Consider the following 12699-nt stretch of genomic DNA (forward strand, 5'->3'; position numbering starts at 1 on the left):
AGACCTTGTTGCATCAAAAAGTCAATTTTTGTGTGTTCAGGTTGCTACTACTCTTCTGAAAACAAGCAGTGAAAAATCGCTTTGCAATATCATTTGGATTTATTTTCACCTATGAACTATGTTGTTTTTCACGTTTCACTGCATAACCACCTCCTTTGTTACCTTTCTCTTTTGTGATATAAGTAAATTGCAGAGCCAGTCTACTTCAAAGGGCATGAGGAATGATCCAAGTTGGATATCAGGTAAAAAATTTCATGCCTTATATCAGAAATGGGTTATTTTGATTCTTTCTCTTTCCTTGGTTTGTTAATCTTTCCTGTTCACAAAGATAATTTCTTAGAAGTAAAGATAAAAGATCTGGTAGTCCCATCCAGCTAATTTGCAATTTGGATGGTTAAGTTGCTAATCTTTGCTATTTGTTTCAATGTATGCAATTACTTGAAAGGCAGTAACCATTTCAAAGCATGTACTGCTGTGAGTACAAAAAATGAAGGTACTCTTTATGTCATAAATATGAAGCGTGCAGTCTGTGAACTTCAGGTATGACAGAGATTAATTTTTTTTCTTGCTACAGCCTCAAATCTGTAATATATTTTGATAAGGTTTGAATCTGGGGAAAAAAAACTGAAGAGAAAGTCTAATCTTAATCATATTCCATACCCCTGAACTCATCCACAGATATTTACTTTAAAAAAAAAGAAAAAAGAAAAAAAAAAATCCTTTTAATTTCCTGATTTAACAGAATTGTATGAGAGAATTTTTAGGTGTTTTTTTTTTTCTTTTTTCTTTTTTTTTTTCCCGGAATATAAATACCAGTGAGGGAAAAAGAGACAGGGTTCCTATTGCAGTATGAAAGGAAAGGCCATCTATGTGCCGATCACTAGTACTGATCTCAAGCTCTGTTCACTTTTGATTCTTTCTCCCTTTTGGACATCTCAGAAACGAAATGTCAGTCAAGTGAATCACATCCTAATGTAAAAAGAGATGAATCACTGCAAATGCTCTGTAGGATGCATGGTATGCACAGATTTGAAAATATATAGAAATCTTTGTTTTTTTTCTTTTTAATCTGATACCATTTGTATTCCACTGATTGTTTGAAAAGGTTAACATTGAGTCCCCTAAATCCTATAAACTGACTCAATTCTGCAACGCTTTTACATAGTGCTCAAATAGAGCTTGTGCCTTGATTTCAGAGATGCACACCTGGAGCAGGAGGAACAGGCAACAGCACACAGTGAGAACAACAGTCTGAAAGCTTTCGAAGGGTAATAGGAGATCAAAGGGAAAAGAAGAATGCTTGGAGAATGAGTGGTATTATCAGATGAAATGTAGTATAAGAGAAAAGGGAGACGACAAGAGAGTTTGACACTAGTCAAAGCAGAATTTTCCTTTGGCCCACACTGCACCTACATACAATGTAAGTTTGTCATAGGTTTGGGGCTTTTTCTTCAGGACAGCTCTGCAGCATTTTAGTTTTCAGAAGGTAAACTGTCACTGCTACTGCAGTCTAGTCTTGGCTGCTTCAGTGTCAAATGAATTGCTGAATGCACTCAAAGCTGCGTGTTGCCATGGGTAATTGGCATTTTGAGGGCTCTATGGGGAAGGGAACAGAGGCATGCATTGTATCATTATTAAAAACAATGCTCCTGGGATTCAAGCTTCTAATGTAATTTACATTTGTACCTCTCTACTTCAGAGTTCAATTTTTAATAATCTATTTTCTTAATGATGTATAGAATACTTTCCTTGTTTATTGAACATACCAGCTGAAGTACCACATTAATTATGTATCCTCAGGGATTTTTGCTGTTTGCTGCATTCTGAATGCCCTTCAGAGAAAGCAAAGTATAGGATTGAGAAGCCTGACAAGGTCTCTCTGAGGGAATCAGCAATTTCTCCTCTTACTTTTAGAATTGCTTACATTAAGGTGCACATTCTCTTTGGTTCAAATTGATTAAATGTCAGTAGAACAACTGCAGATGTGTTCTTTTTAACAAGATTAAAACATGACTCAATGTAATTCTTGGCCTAATTGCTTGCATTTTGACCAGTTCTTATGGAACTTTAGCACAAAATTTCTGTCGTCAGGTTTACATGTGCTCATGGAAATACTCAACAGGCAAAGTATCCTTCTGAACTGGTATTCCACCTAATGAAAAATCCTGCTTTCTTGTGCCTGTATGGATGTTTTGGTTGTTTTGGACCTTGGTACCGGGGAGAGCTGTAAGACAATGGTACGAATAACGGGTGGCAGCAGGGTGACTTCGTTTTCACTACCATCCCCTTTTCAGTATTCTTTAAAGGATGTTGAAAAATTGCCTCAGGAACTGCAGTCTCAAAGTCTCCAGAATGTTAACCTTTGTGATATATTTTAAAATGCTTTTTACTGAGGTGTCTGTCAAGGGAGACCTTTGAGAGAAATGATATGGTGCACCAAAACCCGATAATAGTGTCTTTATTCAAGCTAGAAGGCTTTTCTCAACACAGCTATTCACCAAATTCCTTTAGTTTAATAGATTCCCATTAGCTTTGCATTAGTTATTTCTGAACCTGAGATCTTCATTGAAGGTAGGAACTATATGAGACAATGTAAAACAATTTCATAAGAGAACTTGTCAGAGGAAAAATTTGGCAGTAATTTCAGCAAATTATGGCAAAAAATATCAATGGTCTCTTCAAATATTTTCTAGGGTGCTGTTATTTTTCTTTATAACATAAGGGCTCATCATTTGCTACTGAAATTAATAGCTCTGTTTTTATTTTTAGCACTCATAATTAGACATTAATTTGCTCTCTAAATGCTTACGTTTCAAATTCCGCAATCATTCCCCTTTGAGCAAGTACTACTCTAAATCTGCCTGAGAAAAATTCATGGCAATTAAGTACATTTGAAGTGTTACTACATTATCTGGGAGATTTATTTTTACGTTCATATGGGGCTCAGTCCAATCCATGCTGATGTTGCTGTCAGTTGGAGATGACTCGAGAAATTCCAATAAAGGCTTCCACATAACGTCGTGGTGCAGGCCCAACAGTTATATAGATCTTTTCTTTTTGCTTTTAAATATGACTTCTCCCACTTATCCCAAGAATTGTTTTAAATGTCTTTTTTTTTTTTTTTTTTTGTCTGTTTCTAATTATTCTCTGCTTGTAAGTCTGTGATGGCTCCTAAGAAAAAGGAGTGTCATGTTATTGTATGTATGTAGAGCACTCCTACCATTCCTGGAAAGAACACTAAGACCCCTGATGTTGAACAACTTCAACTGTCATTTCTTCTGGCCCCTAGAAACATGCTGAACAGCAGCTGTGTCTGGGGAGTTACTATGTTTGTATCAACAGAAGAGGCATCATTTGTCTGTTTTGAGTGCCAATTGTCATCAGACAAATAATAGCATGATTTGTGAAAAAAGGCATATATGAAACAATTTTTTTGCTCTTCCTCCAGGTGTAATGCTGAGTTTACCAGAAACTAGTCTTCAAAACAGCCTTTTTGTTCAGGCAGCTATTTACAATCATCTTCCAGTGTTATGACGTGTGCAACCGGTGAGGGGATAAAGCCTGTTTTCTTCAATATCCCTTTGACCCTTTGATAAATCTAGGATGTTCGTGATAGCCTGAGGTTTTCTTGTAACACGCTAAAGGTAAAAATCTTGTACTATTTTTTATTACACTTGTCATAGTGTAATATGAAGTTTTATTTGCAGAGGACCACTTCAGAGGAGAAGGCATCAGGGTGAGAAGTGCAAAAAGCATTTGCCACTTCACTCTCCAATTTCTTAAGAGAGCCCCAGATGTGGGATTTCATGTCAGGTCCCTTGAGCTTGAGGGCTGTGTGTCAGAGGGATGTTCCCTGTGAGCAGAATTAGCTCTGTCTGAGCAATGCATTGTCCCTGGTTCTTTGCCATCTGCAGAGCCCTGCAGAGATAATGGGGAACTAGATGGGGCTGGAAGATGCAGCAGCAATGAGTTTTTCTCCAGAAGAGCTGATGTTTTTGGGTGCTGGGCATCCACTTGCATTCTCCTGCAGGTAAAGACTGCTGCAGGGGAGGCAGCTTCTAGCCAGCAGGTGAAAGATATTCATAATTAAAAGTCTCTCTGCTGTATTTGTATGGGAGTTCTCAAGCTGTACTCTGGAAATTGCTCCTACAGGGCTTTGGAGGATTTGACAGTAGATGGTTTAAAAGGATGTGCAAATCCCTGGGTTAAACATTTAGCGTATGCTCATGTGCACTTGCAGAGCTCAGTCTTGGTGGCAGTGGTAATCCCCACTGGTAATGCAGTGTGAGGGCTGCAAGGTGAGTACAGTCTGTGAGGTATTTACTAGCAGCATCTCTTCAGAGAGGCTGAGAGGCTGATCTTGGCACATCCAAGCCTGTGACAAAACTGTCCTTTGGCAAAAATGCTGGGGAACAGGAAAATGCATTGTTTGAGGAAGGACAGCAAGCTGCTATGGACTTCTGTCTTTTAGTAATATTTTCAGGATAGGATTTGTACTCGTCAGTGCAATACATAAAAAATTTAGAGCAAACAGGTTGCCTGGCACCCTTATTATGAAGAGAAAAATAATCAGTAGACTCCAGGAGGCCAAAAAATGTATCTCTAGCTTTTATAATACAGCTGATCTATTTCTCAGGTTTCACATCAAATTCTCTTGCTAGGGGGCTGAGACTCATCTGGATTATTAATATGAAGTTTCTAATAGTAAGAGAATTGTCATAATGAGTAATAACACATGTAAGTTAGCATGCATTATGGTAGAAAATATCTTCCTCGTAATCAGGATGTAGATATACATGCAAATATAAATGATCAGCCCAGCAAAAATCTCTGCTAGTTTTCTAGGCAAACAATGTATTACAGCAGTCAAATGGAAATTCGTTTGTTAAATAGAATTCAGAGCAGGTTGCTGTAGCTTCTGGAGGCTTATGCTGACAAGAATCAAGATGGGTAGTTCATCTTCAGTTTGTATTCTTATTTGTCTAAGTTCCTGAATAATTCTAATATGATTCAGATGTGTAAAGCAATTAAATGTGATGCTCCAGAGTCAGTGCGGTCTGTGAATCACCAGTAGGTTTAAAGTGAGCCTCAAAGCCTTTATAAGATATGAGATGTCCCTAGGATGGCTAGAGGCATGAAATGAATGTATTATAAATAAACTATGCCAAAACTTTCTGACTAGTGCACAGAGAGGAGAAGAAATGCTGATGAATGTCAAAATGATAACATTTGAATGCACTGGGAAAGTTCTGCCTTACTGTTGTAGGGCTGGAGCAGAGGAAAATCGATTAATTCATCCAGCACAAGAGAGAAAGAGAGAAACGTGATTCTGACAGCACAATTAATTAGGAAAAATGTAGAGAGGTAATTGAAGTTATGCTATGTGCCTTTTCACCTTTGTTCTATGTTTCCAAGTAGCTGCAGCCTCCATGTCCACTCCACAAGTGTGGAGCTACAACAGAAGAAGACTCAGCAATTTTTGCAGGGTTTCCCTATGAGCTTGTGGAGAAATTCAGAACTGAATATTTCTAGTAATTCAGATCTGATCATCTCTCCTCCTTTTGGGTCTCTATTGTCTGGACAACAGGCAGCAAGTTCAGCAGTAAATCTAACCATAGTGTACAGCCTGAGGATGTGGCTCCCCAGGTTTGGCTGCTGTTTTCTTCCTTGTCCTTTGGATGTATCTCACTGTTGTACTGTTTGTTATTATACAGTGATTAGGATTGTATACTCCAAGATATTGAATGTAAACATCCATTTTTCTCTCTTGTGCTCCTGCTATATTTTTTTACATATTTTCTTCAAGGAGCACTTTTTGCGATATACAAAGCTGGGCAGCTCCTTGCAGTATGAAACATCAAAACCTGCCCAGACAGCCTACAGTGACTTTAAAACTGATAATAAAAACAATTGTTACTGTATGGAGTATGAAAGTGCTGCAGTATCTGTGTGGCAACTGAGAGCCTTAAGGGAATTATCCTAGATTTGTACAGTATAAATGCCATCAAAATGGAACAGCCAACAGCCTCAGATGTGCTACTGGGAAAGAGACTTTTCTTGTTGCTGTCTGCCAGCAGTGCTGCACTCTTGGGGCTGCCTCAAGACCCTCACAAATTGGCCATCTGCAGAACAAAGTGCTTTGCCACTGCTCTGCAATAAGTGGGGTATCTCTGGAACGTCCTTCTCAGATGATGAATGTTTCCTTCTGGCCTTGGTAATAGCTGCACCACTCCAACAAACTGCACAGCCCTACCTCCTTGAAGCCTCCCTCTTTTTATTTTTTTTTCTAGGACAATCTATTTTTTGTAAGGACTGTGAAGTGATACTCAGTGTTAAAAGATTCTAAGCAATCCATTAGTTTTGATGTTTAGCTCCTTTGGATGGCACTAACGGAAGAAGGTACAGATGTGTCAAGGTTGTTTGTGACAGGAGAGGTGTTTTTTTTTTTTAATAGATCTCTTGTGTGGATTGATAAAACAACTTTGGCTTACCAGCAAGTATGTATAAGCTGGAGAATGCTAAGAAACATGATGCGTACAGTACAGTACCTGTAGAAACTTGAGGTGGGACCCAGCAACTCTCTAGTAATTTCTGACTCATAGAATCATTAAGGTTGGATAAGATCATTAAGATAATCTAGTTCAGTAGTATATGCTGACACATTTGCTCCACTAACGCATTGTTTCAGTGTGTGGGAGTTTTCTAGGAGAAACAACCAGGAAGAGAAAGGGATGGCCAACGGCAATGCGTTTTCTACAGGCACTGGAGAGCTGTCCAAGTGCAATGCCATGCCCTCTGGCTCTGGGAGCTCTGGCTGAAAGTCTGCCATATTCACTCTTGATCTTGGCAGAGATAACGCGAACTGTCTGAACTTCGAACAATATGTGAGGTATGCACGGGCCTGGGGCAAGGTACCATAGCCTAAGGACTGGCCTATGAATAGAGCGTTTCAGATTTCATATCCAAAAGGATAAAAAGCTAAGGGTAAGAAAACATTTGATAAAGTGTGCAGGTAAAGCAGTATGCATAGCCTATGCAATTACAGTCAACAGACTATGTGTCAAGTACTGTATAACCAAATAATAAGAGACAATCCACCCTTCATAGGCTTACAATATAAAAAGAACAACTTTTTCTAACTAAATAACTTTAAATAAATGATGCACAAGAGTTGGACAATAACTTTTTTGGTAGGGATTGAGAATTGTGTATTTTAATGAATTTGAAGTTAGGTTGTTTGAGTGGGAGCAATGTTTTCTCTCTGAACAAAACAGAAGTGTAAAGCTCAAAACAGAATTGGCTTAGAAGTGAGAGACAAGTGGAATTATGAGGAGCTCAAGCAAGAAATCATGTTTAATTGGTGCTGTCTGGAGTGCCAAAAAGTGCATTTCATCTTCATCATCAATAGGTTTTGAAAGAAAAATAAAAGACCATCTAAATCTATTTCAAATAGAATATGTGTTCAGCTTGCTTGAAAAGTGTGACTTCACTGGATTTGCTGTGTTTCCCCATCTTGGCTTCCTGGGCTTTGAGATCTCAGTAATGAGGTGTTTACTAATGCTTTTTTCATTTAGATCTTTTCTTCTTGAGTAACAAGTGCACTTCTGTTGAACTAATTTAGTCTCTGGATTGTTTATCCGCACCAACACAAGTCAAATTGTTGTAGGCAGTCCTGGCAGTTCTAGCAAAAAAAACTCCCATATCACTATATGACACATTATCTTTTCTTTAAAGGGAGAGGGGCAAAAAAACCAAAAATGAGAATGAAAGAAAATAGTCTGCAACTTTTTTCTTTGGGATTTTTTCATAATATACCCTAAGGACTGTGGGAACGTCTTATATGTTGTGAATGGTAAGTCTGTCAGCATTTTTTTGGTGCTCAGATTCAGTTCTGCATTTAACTTCTTGCAGTTTTAGGTCTCATCTTCCTCACCTTCAGACTACTGTGAATTCTGAAAGCACAGCTAAGTGAACTTGAATCAGAAAACTATGATTCAGTTCTTGTGCTAAGTACAGGGTGGAGAAATTAAACTTTCATTTGTTATTTCCCAAGTTATAACATAAATACCATAAATTAGACCAAGATCCTTACTGTCATCTAATATTAGATAGCTCCTGCCTACTTGTTCCCATCTCACCAGGTCAGTGGCAAAGTAAGGTCCTCATAGTGAGGGGCCACTTGCTGTCTGGTTGTCCAGTGCATGGCTTCCTCATTGTGCTGTGATACACAGCTGGTGCCCAGACTGAGAGGCTTTCTACTTTAGGAGCTGAATTAAGTGAGGGCTTCAGTGGGAACCTGCTGAAATTCATAACACATATGTGCTGAAAATCTGGTTTAGAATGTCACATATATAGAACTGGAATGGGAAAGGATGCTGACTGGGTTTGATATTACAACTTTAATTAATCTGAGACTTGCTGCTGTTTCACTTCTAAATCACAGAGCTGTCATTGCTCAGCTTTGTATAGTAAATATTGCTGTGGCTCTGCAGCTCATGTGTATATCTGCTCTGATTCATAAATTACAAAGGAAAAGTCTAGATGGGTGGATAAATTTAAATACGAATTCATTAGAGCTGACTTCAAAAATAAGAATTTCTCTGAAGAATCTTAGTTAGAATATTAGTGCATATCTGTCTGTGCTGAGCATGCTGCTGAGAAGGTATTTAACTCCCATCAGGGATCTTTTCCAGCAATTGCATTTTGTATCTATGCAGTTTTGCCCTTTTCAGATAAAGACATTCTCTGTACTCTGGGTTGTAATAATTGTCTGCAGGAATGCTCTCTCCTCTTGGAGGCCAGAGGGACATTGTCACTCCCCACAGAAGTAGGAAGGGGGTCCATATGCATCGTGGAGCAGCTCGTATCTGGCAGAACGTAGAGTGCACTTCTCTGCAAGGTTGGTGATGCAGAAACTCATGGAAGAGAAATCTCAGGATGCTCCAAACAGCAACTTTCCAAAGCCTGTATGGCAGTACAACATTAAGCCCTTCATGGTGATGACTGATGCCTTAAACACCAAGCTGATGCTCAAGCAGATCTGGTGCGATAAAATTTCAGCTGCTTGTGCAGTTAAAACTCAACATCTTTGTATTTCCAATGGTAAAGTCTGGCATGAAAATGATTAGTAGCTATCCACTAGGGACAGCATACGTACACTTAACTAGTTTGTGAAGGATTATAGGATATGGCTCATATTTAGGCAAATTCTCATGGCAAATAATGGGTCTACAGATAATGAAATATCCTCTCAAGAAGGGCAAGATTGATCCTCGGTTGAAGGGCAGCCACTGCACAGTTATCAAATCTTTAATTACATGAAAAATTAAGTTATTCTTTTTAGCTTCAGCTGGACAAAAAAACTGTAACTAAGAACAGCTTTTCCAATGTAGTCATGGAAAATACAAAGAGAAAACAACAGTAGAGGAATGAGTGACATGTTATTAAGAATGATGAAATTGGTAACGTTGCTTAATAACAATGAGACTTTTAAAAAAAGTTATGGAAGAAAAACTGAGACAACAATGAATTTCTCCTGATAACATTGATGTAACACCATACATACAGGATCATGCCAAGATTTAATCTAAGCAGATCATCCTGCCTAATGCCTAATCCTGCTCATGGTCACCAGGAGTTAGTGCTTATGTTGAAAACTGGCAGATCCTGGGCACATTTGAAAGTACCTTAGCCCTTTCCTAAAAATTGATTTAGAATTTTAAGGCTGAAAATTAAACTGTGATAGGTGACTATCACAGCTATTCAAGCTACGGCAGGGGAGATTCAGGCTGGACATGAAGAAGTATTACTTTTCAGATAGGGTGGTCAGGCACTGGAATGGACTGCCCAGGGAGGTGGTGGAGTCACCGAGCCTGGGGGTGTTCAAGGAAAGGCTGGACGTTGTGTTGAGGGACATGGTTTAGTGGGAGCTATTGGGAATAGGTGAACGGTTGGACTGGATGATCTTTTAGGTCTTTTCCAACCTTGGTGATTCTATGATTCTATGACTCACAGGCACAGAAAATTTGGTACTAAGGCACTTCCAGATCTGCTGACTGTAAGAGGGATACTGGAGTCTGACAAACCTGCAATTGAAACCATATAAAGCTTGAAAATACACAAATTGAAGTGAGTATTGCTGAAAATAGTTTCTCAATCCTGTCAGGATTGAGAAGAATGAAAGAAGGAGAATAAAAACAGATTCCACTCGACTCAAGTCTATCATAAGAAAACCCAATGCTCTTTAGGATCATCCAGCATGCTTCTGTGCAAGTGCTGAAAAAGGGAAGTATAGGAGAAATCCTTTCTTTTCAACGCACTCATTTTCAGGAAACAAGGTTCAACTCTAGAAACATGGCCAGACTCACTCTTCATCAAAATGCAAACTTGCATTTTGGCCATGTGAAAAATAAATTTTATTTTAGTGAGAAAATTTCTGTCCAACTACCTGTTGTTATTGAGAATATCAGCTCTGGGAAAAAAGATCCAGTCACTCTGATCTGCATATTTCTCTTCTTTCTTTCTTTGTTCAGTGGGTTTGAATCCAATGTTTGACCCAGCTCAGTGTTCATATTAAAACACTCCAGTTGTAGAAAACTGAAAAAGATGCTTCTTGAAAAGAATTTAAATGAATTAGAGATCTGAATGGAGTGTCTTCCAAAGAAAAATGACTGGACTACACCTACACAATTTAAGCAGTATTTAAGGAGAGATATCATAAGGGTCTGTAAGAATTACAAGGTTGTAAATGTGAGTGGGGAAGAATAATTCTATAAGAAAGTCCAAAGGATGTAAATTAGTACATTAAAATTAAAGTAGAAGAAATCAATTTTAGCAGCTGTATAATCATGTCCCGTGACAGATTTTTGAGTGGAAATTCTTTTTAATTAAAAGTGCTGGAAAGGGCAAAGATTAACATGATGCATTTTCTAGTTTGGGAGTAGAATTTAGAAACTGTTGAATTGAAAACTACGTATTTTGGGGTTTGCCATGATTTAGACATTAAAAATACAGCTATTTATAGGGTTCTAAAAAGTTTAAAAGGAAGAGATATTTGTGATTCACATTTATTGAGAATTTGATTCATTTTAACCTTAATTTGGAGTGAGAAAAATATTCTCACATCTTAAAAAATGCATTTGCGCCTTTTAATTTCCTAACACTTATATAACATTGTTTCCTAGTGAACTGTACCCTATTTCCCACTTTTGAATTCTTATCTGTTTTTGTGATGTGATTTGCCATTCCTCACTCTGATCTTTCAACCTCTGTTGTGTTTCTGTGAGCAGTGTCCTGTGTCGTGTACTCTTTGGTATCACATTGCTCTCATTAAAATGATGTTTCATATCTTCTGCTTCACTGCACTGTTGAGTAGTTGCCACTTATTTTCCTCACCTTCTCTGCTTTTACTCATGGCAAATGTAATAATCGAACAAAGCAAAAATCCTGTTCTGGATAACTACAAGCCCTGCATATAGAATTTGAATGCTTTGTCATCACTGTTAAAAGTGAGGTTTTGATGTAACATGGAGATACTTTAGCAGTTTTATAATGCTTGAGAGAAAATCAGACTTTTATATCCTTTGGACAAGCTATTTTGAGGCAAATTCTCAGCTGCAGGAATCTGGGGATTTTTCTTTAAATGAAGATCAGTTGTTTTGTTTTTCTGGAGTTACAGTCAGAGCAATATCGAGTTCATCAGACTGGACTTGCTTAAATGAGAAATGGAAGTAAGATATTCTGAGAACAATGTTTTGGATGTCCCTTTCATCATAAAAGTCCTATAGAATGTAAGTTCTTTGAAAGCACTGCTTTAATCATGTCCATTCCACTTGAAAGAAAGTACAAATCCTTCTGAACAAGACGTTATTGATTTGCTCTCCCATCTCTTCTGTTCTTAACCAGAGTTAGGCTCCTAAATCTTCAGTGATTTTTAAATCCATGCTTGAGATTTTGCCTGGTGCTAGAAGAGCCATTCTAAAGCCACAGGGAACCATGTGAGGGAAGAACTTAGTTTGGAGAGAAAACATACAGAAATCCAAGTAGCCAGTCTTAAATATCTCTGACTATATATTCCTGTAATCGGCTCCATGACAGGATTTTTGAATGACTCGCTCTCAATGTGAAAACTGAAAGTAGGCATAGAATTAAAGCATTCCATACAGGAAATTGAAATTGCTTGTGAAATACTTTGTATCTTCCTAGCCTCCCACCTCTGGTCTCTGTAGTTGTCTCAAGAAATCAAAGCAGAATGTACCAAAATAAAGACAGAATCCTTTAATATAATCTTTGAAAATTTCTTGGGTAGAGAAAAAAAAACAAAAAACAACAACACAAAATTAACAATTTTCAAACCAGTAAATCTGAGAAAAATTATTTCAATTTTTATTTTTTTCTCTTGCATTCATTAAAAATATGCAAACTGACTGTCAGTTGTTCTGATTTAAAGGAGTTTTTAAAATAATCAGTGCATTAAAGTTGGGTAACTAGCTATTTTGATCCCTTTGATTGAACTTCATTCCAGGGTTGCAGATTGTTCTGTACTGTAAAAATGTTAAAGGGTTTTAGGCTATTTTATAAGAAAAACTCTGTACTAATTGGCTGAAAAGTCTGCTTTGAATTTGCATATTAATCCACATAATCTGAGAAAGAGAATGAAGTGAAGCATAGAAACAGGCTTTGAAACTGCAACAGAAGAAA

The sequence above is a fragment of the Tympanuchus pallidicinctus genome, unplaced genomic scaffold, assembly GCF_026119805.1.
Source record: "Tympanuchus pallidicinctus isolate F22 unplaced genomic scaffold, pur_lepc_1.0 scaffold3, whole genome shotgun sequence".
Classification (NCBI taxonomy): domain Eukaryota; kingdom Metazoa; phylum Chordata; class Aves; order Galliformes; family Phasianidae; genus Tympanuchus; species Tympanuchus pallidicinctus.